General features: G+C 45.7%; 1 long non-coding RNA gene across 1 annotated transcript; it reads left to right on the forward strand.

Annotated features, from left to right (window-relative positions):
- Window positions 1-9248, forward strand: LOC144147192 (uncharacterized). The gene is made up of 3 exons (XR_013317853.1): window positions 1-157; window positions 903-1040; window positions 8212-9248. It is a non-coding gene; the product is annotated as an uncharacterized LOC144147192 (long non-coding RNA).
- The last annotated feature ends 5068 nt before the right edge of the window (window positions 9249-14316 follow it).

The following is a 14316-nucleotide window of genomic DNA, read 5'->3' on the forward strand; positions in this document are numbered from 1 at the left end:
CAAGTAGTCGCGTTCGACTTCTGCGGTCGACGCAAGAATTCATAAACTGGCGACGGTTGTCGCCCTGTCAGTCGTCGTTCAACAGCTCCAGCGTCTTCTGGCACTACAGCTTTGCAGTTATCTGTGGGCGTTCAACTGTCCACCATCGGCCGACCAGGTGAGTGTTTTTTGGCGGGTTTGCAATCAGTTGGCATATCTCCTACTGCAAAGCTTGCTTTCTGCTCGCGGCAGTTATATTAGCGACGTTTACGAAATTCTTAACTGCGCGTTCTCACCGTCTTGCATTATTGTCGCTGTTTATGCTGCTCTGTTCGCGTCTGTCGGCGATCGCGAGCTGTTGACGGTTTGTTGCACGGCGCGGAAACTCGCTCGCATTGCAAACCCGTCTCGCCCATGACGTTTCCTTGTCTCTTTAATGTGGCGTCATTAACATTACTTGTTTTCCTCGACGCTTTTTCTAGACAATGTGCCTTGTGCTAACCGATCTTAATATTGTAACGAAAATAAACTTGCAGTACGATCTGTTGGTGAAGTTAGGAGCGTGACAGGTCCCTGTTGGCAAGGTTTTCGGGTTTTCGTGTGTGCGTGTGGTTCGTGAGGGTGTTGTAACACGCTACTTTAGCCTGTTGCACTCGTTGCTGCATCCAGCACTTTTGCTGCCAGGAGTGCCTGCCAAGGGATGCTTACGTCGTTACGTGTTTTCATCTTTAATAGTGGGACCAATCGGCGTTCAATAACCGATGGAAATTCAGCGGGAACGACCCGGATAACGCAGGGCGGGCAAGAGCACTGCTTGTGTGGTCTTCGCTTTCGTTTGCCCTTTTTTTAGTCATCCTAGATTGTTTATTTACTGCTGCCTCAACGGTGCTTCATTCCTCATGTTCCATTTCTTTCTCTTGCAGCATCTCCTGACTGCAGTCACGGTGCCCCTAGCCTGCCTGCAGCACTCATCCTGCCATTCTAGTGGGAACTGCCGTTCTAGTGCAGGCCACTTGTCACAACCAAACGGGTTCCCGACTTTTCCTGGCTTCTATTTGATGGTATACTTTAGATCCACCAGTGCTTTCTCATTCCGTGTACATTTCAAGCGAGGGTTTACAGTAACACGGTAGTTGATAGCCATGGACAGCAGCGTGTGTACTAAAAATCAAGTTTAGTTATTTATTAACAGATGTATAGAGCAAAAAAGACGAAGGACAAAGAATGCACGAGGACGAAGCGCTTCGTCCTCTTCGTCCTCGTGCATTCTTTGTCCTTCGTCTTTTTTGCGCTATACATCTGTTAATAATGATCGACCAACTAGCCCAACAACGTACTTTATTAGTTATTTATGCCAATGTCAAAAAACCAACCTGGTCTATGCATCCATTCCAGCCTGACATTTTCAAATACAAGTCTTTCAGTAACTAGTGAAACAATGAAGAGGTAGGGATAGCTCATGCACTGCTTAATTACTATCTTCATTTTTTACTGTTGAAAATTTATGGATGATGCTATATGTACCACCTAGTGAAGTCCCACCAGAAATTGTTATATGCACTACCGATATAGCACAATCTATGAGGTGGGCTGGCGTGACCTTCGTGCAAACAGCACCGTACGTGGTTTCCGTCACGACAAAGTTTGCACTGTAGTCTTGGGCGTGTAATGGGTTATGGCTGACCACAGGGCCGTTTACAGTGCTTTCCAGCTTCCAGTAGAGGCAGGAACATAAATTACGTGGTCGGCCAGGGCACAGTACATGGTGTTAGTCAACACCATAGATATACCGTGCCTCGGATGCCCGCGTCATATATATATTTTTAAATTTTACTTTTGAGTTTTGTGTAAGCAAGGATGTATCTAGTGCCCCTATGCTGTCTATCCTTGGTTTTTGTAAACACTAAGTAATATCGCACGGTAGCTTTATTCATCGTAATGAGATTTCTCAGGTGCCAGATTGCTCAGATCTCACATGGTTTCCTATGGCTGCAGGGATGTACAATATCTTGGGTTCGATTCTTGGCTGCCGGGGCTGCATTGAATTTATAAAGCCAAAAAAATTAACCTTCTGTACACGATGTCTTGGTTTACGCTAAAGATCCTTGAGTGAGAGGTCTACCACACTGCCCTGTGCCTCATAGTGCGAAGTGACCTCAGTTTACTCGATTATGATGCAATTAATTAATGCCTTCTCATGTAAACTCTTGAGTGCAAACGGGAGAAGGTGCACCTACCTCGCCTTGAGCTGTTAGACTAAGTTGCCTTTTTCGCACGACATCTAAGCTGTGTGAGAAAGCCATACAGGGCTAAGAATGTTGTAAGAAATGCCTCTTACGTGAGGCAGCTCATACATAATGTTTAAAAAAAGCGTGCCACATTATTTTGTAGTGCGCTCTTTAAACGTTTTACACCCCTCCTACCGCCCTGCTTTTATTGTTAATAAAGGCACTTTGCATATGTAGACACAGGAAAATGAAGCAGAAAGACATATAGATATTTTTTTCAGCTGCACAGTGTCGCAGGCTATGCACCTGACACAATGCTGTTTGTTCATCACGGTTTGCACTGTGCTTTGAAACAGTTTATTACCAAGGTCCAAAGATTCACTTGGCTATTTCATGTCAGGAATGATACAAAGGGATCATCTGTGGAAGCAATGCCCATCTTATTCTTGTCATTTTGTAATTTATGAGAGCTGCTGCAGCCAAGCATTCTATGGTATATTTATGAACTAGAAAATACATGGAAAAGGCAGTCTCTAAGCTGGAGGGAAACTATCGAGTAGCATATGCATTTAGTTTAAATAGTGGCGTGTTGCCCAACTGCTGGGCAACCGCATTAAGTTTATGCCGTGCTTGTGATTTGCTCAAGTATGTGAACTAGTCTTAGGCATTTACGTGTTGATAAAAGAATTCCGTGCTATCTTCATTCATTCACTGCAACTCGTTTGTGCTCATGGGGAGCATTCGGAATATGACCCTTAGCATGATAAAAATCAGAATACGCTTTACTCAGTTGGACTCAAGATATACCTGATCAGGACACGTCTACTCCTGAATGCTTAAATACCTGATCACATAAAAATTGTCCAACTTAACAAGCTGCAGGAAAAGAAGCAGCCCCATTCCTTCACCATAAAATAAAAAGAAGACAAGAAGAAACTATTTTACATTTGCAAAAGGTCCAGGCGAGGCTGTTGTTTCTTACGCTTTCAAGAATACATTAATACTGTTGTTGTTTTACAATATAAAGTGAATTTTCCTTACACTACTTCCTCGACTTCAGTTGTTTTCCTTTCTGGGTGACCTATGAGACCAAAGGTGCAATGTAATAACAGTATGGCTATGTTGGTTGTAAACATGATAGAAAAGGAGCACAAAAATATGCATGGAAAAACTCAGGACTTTTGTTGTGTTGTTTTTCATTTATAGTTAATTTTGTTTTGTCCTATGGCACAATGCAATTCTGGAAACCAGCTTTCCTCAGAAACCTATTGAGCACAATTTTTCGTACTAGGCAACATTACATGCAATGGCTGCACAACACTTTTTGCCTGAATATAAATGTGGCTAAAAAATGTCTTTGTTATTTTGAAGCAGGCAGTTTTCATTGCCAGTCAGACAAAATGGGGCCAGATGCCATCTGTGCAGAACCGCATGTGACCGCACCATGAGAGGAGGAGGACAAACATTTTATTGAGCCTTTAAAGGCCCCTTAGGGGACGTGGTGACCAGCGTACCGGTGTCCGCAGCAGCCCTCGCCGTGACCACCCGTTGGGTAGACAGGTCAGAGCTGCCCAGTGCCTCAGCCCAGTGCCCACCGTCTGCTAAGAGAGGATAGGGGCTGTGGGGACAGTTCCAAAGAAGATGGTCCAGTGTTTCCACTGCTCCACAGGCCGTGCAGTTGGTGGAGGGGTAGACGGAAGGATAAATACGGTGCAGGTGGTAGCGACATGGGAGGGTATGGGTTTGCACCAGTCGCCATAGCCGTTCTTCCCTGTTGGATAAATCCGGGTGTGCGGGGGGGAGCTGGCGGCGTGAGAGGTGGTAATGTGCCGTAATGTCTTGGAAGGTCAAGAGACTGTCCCGAGCTGATAGGGCTCCGTCTAGGGTTCCGGACCTGCTCGGACAGTGAGCTCTCCAGCGGCCCTATGTGCTGCCTCATTTCCCCCCACGCCCGTCTGGGCAAGAGTCCAGATCAGCTCTATGGGTATGGTAGAAGGATTTTTGAGGAGAATTCCGAGCGCCAGGGGCGAGATCATGCCTCTGGCGTAATTTCGAATGGCCGTTTTCGAATCCGAGATGATAGTGATAGGGGGCGGCCTATGTGTAAGGGCTAGCGCGATAGGTGACCGGTAAAAAGCGCAAAGGCTCATGGGTACGTTGTCTGCTCCAGCCACTTCCGGTTCGAGATCTCGCCTGGCCTCCCGTACGCCGGCGGCTTTCACGCGCGTGTGTGCGTGTTTTTTATTTGTCACAGAGTGCTAACCTTTCAGAGAAGCCCCTAGTAGAATTCATTGTTGTTACACATTGAATGTGCGATGCATGCGCGTTTTTTTTTCAGTGGAAACGGATAAACAACAAGCACAAGCGCGCGTGAAAGCTGTCGACGTATGGGAGGCTAGGAGAGCTCTCGAACCGGAAGTAACAGAACTCCGCAGGAGCAGACAATGCACCGATGAGCATTTGCGCTTTTTACCGGTCACCTATTGCCGCCTCTTCCGCCTCAGTGGGTCAGTTGGTGCAGTATATTAGGGATTTAAGAGGAGGAGTGTTGGGATGGTTGATTACTACTGCGACAGCGTATGCATCCTGCCATCGATAGCAAGCTGCGTCCACGCAAACCGTAGTGGGGTGGACGGGGCATTTCTCTGTAAGTGCTTGTGGTCGTAGTTCCCTACGCTGCTTGTTGAAAACAGGGTGATATTGCGCGGTAAAGGGTGGATAGTGAGGGAGCCATGAATGTCGGCTGGTACTGGGAGCCTGTCATCACAGAGGATAGGGGCTTTAAGGTTAAGAGTAACAAGGAGAGTGTGACCGGTGGGGGTGGATGAGAGCCTATTTAGCTGACCGATAAGGTGGGCTTCAATGAGTTCCTCCGCAGTATTGTAAATGCAGAGTTTCTCAAGTCTGGCAGTGGTAGTGCTCTGAGGGATTTGTAGCGCCGTTTTTTAGGTCTTTCGAATGAGGCAGTTGACTTTATAGAGTTCGGTACGCGAGGGCAAGAGATACGGGAGGGAGTAAGTGAGAAGGCTGAGTCCAAATGCCTGTATCAGCCGGATACGCTCCGTTTCTTTGAGCCCCTTGTTGCGGGCAGCAATCCTGCGGATGAGGGCGATCGTCTGATTCACCTGAGAAGTCAGCTGTGCTAGGCGCTGTATGCAGAGCCGAAGTATTTTCAGGGCTTCCACTTGGGGAACATCCCTACCATCAATCCGGACCTCAATGGTGGGTGTCTGGGCTGGGTTGCCGGTTCATTAGGCGGGGAGGATTAAAAGCTCAGATTTTTCAGGTGAGCATCCAAGCCCAACTTGCGCGGCGGCGGTACCTAAGTCAGCTCCCTGTTAGAGAACCTCCTCGATTTGAAAGTCGCTGCCTCTGGTGGTCCACAGTGTAATATTATCGGCGTATATGCTGTGGAGTAAGCGAGGGATCGCTGCGAGCTTACTGGGAAGGTGGATTAGGGCAATGTTAAATAGGAGTGGGGATAATACTGCGCCTTGAGGCGTGCCAATTGGGAAATGGATAGTGTCGGATTGTAGGTCACCGAGCTGAATAACAGCCGTGCGGTTCAAAAGGAAGTTACGGATATAGTTGTATGTGCGGCGACCCGGAGTGAAAGTGGCAACGTTACACAAAATAGCCTGGTGTGATACGCGATCAAAGCTTTCTAAAGATCAAGTGCCAAAATGGCTCAATTATCTACCTTTGAAGGGGTAGCGATAATTCCGTGTTTTAATTGCAGGAGTACATCTTCGGTTTCTGCACCATGGGAAGTGTTGTCCAGTTTTTTGCAAATCGCTTGTTAGCCCTACGGGAACCGCAGCACGTGTAGTGACTGCCTAAATCTTTGTCTCAGCCTTATAAATTTACGTGAACCTTTTTCGTCCTTACTTAAAACAGATTTCCTTTTTTGTTGTTTGATCCTGTTTACAGCAAGCACTTTACAAAAGAGAAAAGGAACTGCCACCTGAAGAAAACCACCTCTGCTTCAAAAATGCACTGATCAAGATTAGTATCATACTACAATGAGAACATATAAATGTTAAAATGTAAAAAATTAGCCATATACACAAATAACTAATGAAGTGTGCCGCTGCACAAATTGGTTTTCAATACATAAACAAAGGAGTGCTTCAAAGAGAAAGGGCAAGAAAAAGGGCAGGGGTGTTTTCTGGTCTGTTTCACTACAACCTAAAATGATGCTTTGGCTGTCGGGAAGATTAAGTACACTATTTATATGGTACTAGGAAGTGTCCAAGCAGCATTTCTGACTTGCCCCGTCTTTCAACGAGCATTACTGACAGTTTCTCTCTTGTTGATCGAAGAAAGAAGTGAAACGCGCTGAAAGCATCAAATCTGCATTCGCACCGTTCAGTTGCATGGTCTGGCTCATTAACAAGGAACTACACGACAAACAGACGTGCTCACACGTCAGCTCGGAGTTGCGTATCGAGAAATTCTGGGCGAGCTAGAGAAGCTTGCCAGGTCTTGCACTTAAACATCAGTAAAGCATGCATTATGCAACAAACCAACGACGACAGAAATAGCTACCTTCATACTGGGCAAGTGTTCGAACCACTGTGGCGTGTTAACGCCGCGATCAGAAAATTGCCACGCCAGCTTGAGAGCCCTGGCGCGAATCGTGTGTGTCAGTCCAGCCCACAATTGAAGACTTCCGCGTTATAACCGTGATTTGTGGCAGCCAGATTGGTGGGATCGACCCACGGATGATCGGTCAGAAGCAGTGACAAGCAGCCATGTTGACCCTCCGAACGCTTGAAAGTACGTGTAAACATATAAAAAAGTGTTTCTGACTGCACGTAGATAATGCTATATCGGTAGTGGGTATAGCACTTCATAGGTTGTATTCACTGGTGTGGTCCACAAGTGGGCGACCCTGTGTGTGCGCCGCCATGTATGTGCCGCAGCGTCTGTGATACGTCGGACTCCATGAGATTGCGGTAATGGACCTTTTTCTATTAGCAATCTGCACATGCGCGGGCTGTTAATCCGCCATTCTAGGCAGTCGTCTCGGGCAAAACAAACAAAAGGGTGCCCCCTCCACTTGTTGCTGGGGTAGCAGCTATGCTTTCTAGTGATGCACGTTTTTATTTCTTCTTTTTCGACAGCATGTGGTGAGTTGTGCGTGCACACAAAGGATTTCAAAGGAAAGGGGTGAAGACTTGAGGTTGACCACGGTACGAGCACATGGCTACCAGAGCGGTGCAAGCATGGCACAACTCGGGAGATGGCATCACGTGCACTGGCTTCATTCATTTAATATAAATATAGAATATAAATATAAATGGGCGTGTGCATAAAGCATTTCTTCGAAAGCAATATTTGGTTTTTGTTTTCAACTGTGCATTAAACGGCACTTGTGTCAACATCGGTAGTCGCAGGCGACTGCAGCGTTGCCTCTGGCATGCCGTGTTGCTTTCGTTCATAGCCGCAGTTTCACTCTACAGTGATGCAAAGTTCTTGAGGGCAAGGAGAGCACCACCACGTAATTTGAGTGCAATTAATAGGTCTTCTCTTAATACTAAGGCCGACAATTGGGTTGAAGTGGTGCAGACGATATGCACCGAGGTTTTCTTTTTTTCTGCGAGGTGTGGGCACAATGCGCATGCACAGACGTGGTGGTTTCCAGTGTTGTTGGGTGAAGAAATCTCCCTCTGAAATTTTCAGTGAATACCATCTATTGGGTTGCAGTCCAGTATTTCTGAAAGGTTCTCTGCTATTGTGACAAATTTTTTAGAGCAGTCATGGTCGCTAAGATGGTAGTCATGAGAAGCTGAATCACTGTTCCAGAGGAGGCTGGAACAACTGCGCTATTGCTCCGCTTGTTCCCAGGCTTGGGTTGCGACATCAGTGTCCTGACAGCACCACGCCTAGCTTGCTCATCCCAGAGCTTGCAGTCTCCTCCTGATTCATTTTTCTTGCTCTTTGCTCCACCTCCTTTCCATGTTGAGGTTTGTGCTTAAATACTCTCATCATGTCTTTGCAGCACCTGCTGACTGGGCTCTAGCCTGTGCCTGCTGGTGAAGAGAAGTTTGCTGTGAGACGAGGGTCTTGACGAGCACGTAACTCCTGTTGTTAAAGTGAAGCTTTCAAGACCTCACTGATTGCATTCAATGTGGCTACATAATGCACTGCAGGAAAGCTAACTTTACACAGTGAGTTTCACAAAGCGATGAGGACGATAAGCAAAAGCACATCAAGCACCTCAAGAAAAAACGCTTTCCATGGTCATAATGGAACCAGTGTCCCTTGCATTATGAAACCATTGTCTGTCAGACTGCGCCCTTCTGATACGGTCGAAGCAGTTTAGATTTTGGACTTTGACTCAAGTCGCAAGAGAGAGAGAGAGAATAAACTTTAATTAAATGCGCAAAATGCTTCAGAGAGGTGTCCTCATTCCAGGATGCCTTGAGCTCAAGCCGCGTTGACAGTTCTTTTGATCAGGCGCAGCTGACCTTCGAGGCCGGAGCTGGCCAGAAAGCTTCGAGTTAGAAAGGAACATCAGTTTTTGATCAAAAACTTTATTTTTACAGTTATGATGATAAGAATCGGGGGATGCATGTGGTTTTTCATTGAAACTGTAGATATGAAATTTGTTTCTGTGTAATACGACTCTATTCACATTTATTTGGATTTTTATGTTTGATTTTACGACAGCCTTTATAAAAAAACTGCTGGAGGGGCGCAGCTGAATAAGGTACCAGTTAACTGTGCACAAGTCAAGGAGTGCAATAATACTAGCATTATCATTCTATCTGGTCTGTAGCAGAAGTTACAGCCATGTGAAGTTTGGGCCTAGAAAATGGGAACCAGGAAAACATGTTGCCGTCCAGGCCCAAACTTCAAACAGCTGTCACTTCTGCTACAGACCATATATAATGATAATGTTAGTCTTATGGCAGTCAGTCCTTGATTTGTGCACAGTTCACCGGTACCTTGTTCAGCTGCATCCCTCAAGCAGTTTTTTTACAAAGGCTGTCAAAAAATCAAACATAAAAGCCAAATAAAGTTGAATATAGTTGTTTTACACAAACTTCATATCTACAATTTCAATGAAAAACCACATGCATCACCCAATTTTTATCGACCTAACTGTAAAAACCATGTTTTTTTTTTGTTTAAGACCAGGATGCCCCCTTAGAAAAAAAGAATTTGAGTTTTTTGGTAGACAGCCCGGTAAAAGACCTCCCAAAAGCAAAGATTGTGGTGTGTTTCCACCATACTACTCTAGGGTGCTGGTGGCAACTGCCCTGGATGAACTGCTTTTAAACTTTATTTCAGGAAATGAGTGAAGATCAATCCCCTTTTACGGTGGGGTGCTACATGAATGGTTCATTTTTAGCCACTCAAATGTCATGTCTTCATCCTCTCTCTAAGGGGTTTTGGCACCTCCCCTTAAGGGTGATTGACCTTGACTTGTGACAGCCATGCAGCACTTTTTTCATTTGTAACATCATGGCAATTCGCAGTCCCACTTCCAGTTTGTTTCCTCCTACTGTGTACTGTGGAGTACAGACTACTGGGTGGTAGTAGTGTCGCCAGCAAGCAGTCCTCTAGCTCCCACGTTGCTGTTCATCTATACCATCCAGCCACACGCCTGGTTGATAAGAAAGTACAGTGGCTACTAAGACTCCCAACCCTTAATTTTGTCCATTTGCCGTATTCTTCGTCTCTGTTCAGCTGCGTGGGAAGGTTCAGCCGCAGCTGCTGTGCTCTTCTATTGCTCAGTCTCCTATCCAGAGTTATGTGCAAATCTGTGGTTGTTATTTCATCATTGCTCTCTGCTACTTGTTCTGTCATATGTTCATTAGTTGCTGTAATTGCAAGGAAAAAAAACGTGCACACTTTTGTCTTACGACACTAATGGCTTTTTTTTAATGTTTAGTGAAATGTAAAAAAAACACCCAGGGGCCTCTTGCTAGTGCATCAGACCCCCTTAGGGGTAGCGATAAGTTAAGGTTCACAATGGGTATGGGTGGGAAATAGCAAGGAAAAAATAGTGGGTTGGGATATGAAATGCAGGAGAGTGTCCCACACTGCCTTCGCTAAATTAGGTGGGTAGGAGGGACGCAAGAGATCATTAAAGGAATTTGGTTGTAAGTTAGTGGGAAGGGTGTCTAGGAGAACCTGTCTTTCAGTTTAACTCAATTTTCTTGTGAGGGATTCCTTGCTTGATTGTCATCTGAGCTTGGACGTTGCCTGTTTGAGCTATCACTTTTACTTGCATGCTGTTTGGACTTTTGATCGCAGTGGCTTTGAAACTTCGCCGCTTGATTTTGCTTGACGAAAGCTTCGCGTTCAACTGTCGTCGTCATTAGAATGTGAGGTGCACCATTTTTGTCTAATTTTGCATCTCGATGCACCGCTATCCAGATTCAAACTACTTTGACCATGTTGCAATGGTGTCACGGAATAGATGTTGGTTTCACACCGCGAGGGTCCTGATTTGTTTCCGACTGCAGGAAGCGTTTTTTTTTCTGCACTTCTTTACCCACAATCATTATCATTGTCAGAGAAAGTTGGCTTTTCTGCAATGCCTTTTTGGCATGGCATATTCCACTGGTGAGACATAGAAAGTTTTGCTTTAAAATCAGGGTCTTCAAGCACTTTTGGTCTAGTGAGTAGCAATCTGCACATATTTGTAACCATACAATACTGAGTTAGCACCCTTCGATCCTTCCTGTCTTGTGCCAGCAGTCTCGTCATCCAACACATGAAAGTGCCCTCGACTTTTGCCCGCACTTTTCACTTACGCCTGACTTTTGTTGATTTCCAGTGTTGCGCATGTCACATTTACATTCAGGGTGACCTTGGGGCCTGCTTGTATTTTTGTCAAGTGGTTTTAGCCACGGAGCATGCTTCGCACTCTTGTGTGAGCAGCATTATGGTGCCTTGTTGCTTGTCCAGCAAGTGATGTGATGCCATGTCAATAAACATTCTTCAGTGTTTGTGACGACTTTGGTGTTTTCTTGGCTTCACTTTCATATAGTGAGAGTTGCTATCCATCAAGAAGCATACACTTACAAATGCTAGGTATTCTTATTTTTTCTTGGGAAGACATTTACAAAGTTTCGTTGGCAACACAGCATAACATCAAAACAAATAAAACCAACTAAAATGGCAAATGTGGCATATTGTTAAAAATAATAAACGGTGCAAAAACAACAAAGCACGAGAGGGAGAGCACGAAAAGTGACAGCACGTACCATTCTGTTGTTTTCGTGCTAAATATTTTCAAATAAATAAATATGCAAGGAATGCAGTTGAAGTAGGGTAACTTTTTATTTGAGCTTATCTCCTGGACATACAAGTACATTTCTTGAATCGATTGCTGGATGCAATTTTCGATGTTAGGCAAGCACTGGATTCTCGAATGGACACAACAGTACGTTGGTTCAATTCTTATTTGCAATTGCATTGTGCAGCTTAACCCGTACAAAACATCTGGCCAAAGTCCAAAGCATTGGCTTAGCTAGAACAAAAAAAAAATGCCTGTGTGCCAAGATTTCGAAGCATGTCAGATTTATAGGTGGCCTGACTTAACCTATGGCCCTCCACTGCAGTTACCCTTCATAGCTGGCCCAAGTTACGCTGAGCTTTTCCTCGTGAAACCTAAAAAGTTGAATTTTGATGTTTACAGCTACGCTGTGCAATGTATAAGCCTAGCATAATTTACTCTTCAGTATTTTTACTCTATCCAGGTTTTGTTTATTACACCACAATCAAAGTTTGCAGCCAGTGTTGAATTGACGAGCGTCAACCAATTCAGGTTGAAAGCACAAAATGCTCTAACAGAAATCGCAGTCTTCACATGTGATCAAATACGTAGTTCTTTAACACTAAACAAGGCTACTGCAGAATGCTAGGAGCGTAAAATATACTCAATGAGGTGCAGTTGGCCAGTGTGTAATTTAAGCAGCATTGTTTTAAGACAAACGGGAATTGGTGAAACAGCCATGAGCTTCTGACAGCAGCTATCATCGTGACTGGCCAATTCAGCTGAGTGGGGATGTTATGGCTAGGTGCTGTAGCTTAAAGGCCAACTGCACTCAAATTTTTGTTTGTCGAAATTTGATCCAGATAAGTAGTCTGTGCTCTTAAAAGTCACCATGGCAAAATCCTTAGCTCCGGTATTACAGAGCACCTCAGGTACCTTCGTTCAAAGCACCCCAGAGCAGACGACGTATGCACCTGGCGGAGAGTCGCCGAAACCAGTTCCGAGTGGCCTTGTGACGGAGGTTGGGGAACCTGTCCTGTGAAGCTCGCGCTTCTCCGGCGACTTGCATGGCGCTGCGCCGGCTGCAGGGATGCGTTCGGCCGGGATTTCTCTGCTACACCAGCGCGCTGTACTGCCGTCATCATCACATGTTTAAAACTAACCACATAGGTAGCAATATCTGCCTTTTTTTTTCAATGCAATGAAAGAGGCTAGAAGCCTACAAACTATTTTTACTTGAAAATATTTTTACTCAAGGGAAAACAAAGCACGAAACGAGCAGTTGCCCTACATTTGTCACTTCTTTTGCACCTACCACAGAAAGATATATTATAAATTCTTGACCATTTGCACTTCCCCGTCCAATATTGGCCATATTTGGGCTGGCCTAATGCCACCTTTTAGACCTTTCCAAAAGTTTCACGACCTAATTAGAGTTGCTGTACACGCAGGTATAAACATTTTGGCGTCTTTTGCCTCACTCGCTAAGTGAACCAAAATCAGCCTTTCTCGTAGTAACAAATACATCCGCACAAATATCGGCCGTCGTCCTCGCGAAGTGCGAAAGCTAATGAAACTGCTTTTCTCCTAAACAATAAACTAGATTTTTTGTTCAATTCTCAAGGGAAGTATTTACTAGTGGTAGAGCGTTAGATATAGTTCACTTGAAAGTAAAGTGTTTTCAGCCGCACATGCCTCTGGTGAAAGTAGAAAAGAGTGCCACATATAGGAAACTTTTTCGTGTTTTAGTACATCATTTAGATGTGGAAGCTGGCTTATAGTTTCAGACCACTTTTTAAATTCGATTCTCGATGTGCAGCAAGGTGAAAAATACTGGGCCGATATTCACGAAGCTGTTTGTACCTAATGTATTGTAGAAATAGTGATTGATCTCTGCCTGCTTGCAGTTTGTTCCCTTCAAACTGAGCGATGTGATTTCCGAGGCGCCGGCTAACGAAAGCTACTTTTCGATATCGTAGAAGCAGATAGCTTTGTAAATCAGGGTCCGCTTTTTTACTCGCAATGCCAAGAATCGCCACTCCGGCAGTTATTCTGGTGGAAAAAAAATTCCCGCGCCTTCCCGCGAGGGGAACACGAGTAAATGCAGAGCATTGGGGGTCGTTAACGCCGCGTAAAGTCGCATTAGGGTGGGTAGTTGGGTCGTAGTTCGGTCGTAGTGTCGTTGGTGTTGGTTTGGGGTATACGTTAGGGTGGAGCGAGCGTCAACCAAGGAAGGAAGAAGCAACGCAGTGACTGAAGCACGAGCGACCGCTAGCCGCTTTATATTTGCAGCGCGCGCAGTAGAGGGAGAGCAGTACGGGGGGAGAGCGCGCATGCGCAAGCAGCGCGCGCCCTTCCACGCCCCACCGCGCTGCTATCACGCACCTGTTACGCCGAGACCGCGACGGAGCGAACGGGCTGACTACGACGCATGCGCGCGCCAGCTGCTGTTGAGAGGGAGGAGGGAAGGAGGAGAGGCGCACCTGCTGCGGACGAGGAGCTGTGGACGGCGTCCGACGCAGGAAGAGGCGAGGCTGAGAGATGCTCTGCATTTAAAATTACTGTCGCACGGTCTACTTCACCTCGATTGATAGCAACGCAATGGCGGAATTGGGCATAACTCCATTATCATGGGCAAACGTTGGTGGAAGTTCTTCTGTGGAAATAACAGTGCCAAACGGGACGCTACCACGCGCATTTGAAGGCGGCTGTGAGCGGCCGTCGGTGCTAGCGCGGCCGCTTCCGTTCCCTCCCGTACGTCACGTCCGGCCGCCGGTAATGGCCGCCTTTTCTATTCAGTTTCGGTTCTGAAAACGCCAATTTCGCGAGCCGTTTGCGTCGCGCGCGTTCATGTTTGAAACGCAGTATTTTGCA

The sequence above is a fragment of the Haemaphysalis longicornis genome, unplaced genomic scaffold, assembly GCF_048455015.1.
Source record: "Haemaphysalis longicornis isolate Haplotype H1 unplaced genomic scaffold, Haemaphysalis longicornis Haplotype H1 scaffold_7, whole genome shotgun sequence".
NCBI lineage: Eukaryota > Metazoa > Arthropoda > Arachnida > Ixodida > Ixodidae > Haemaphysalis > Haemaphysalis longicornis.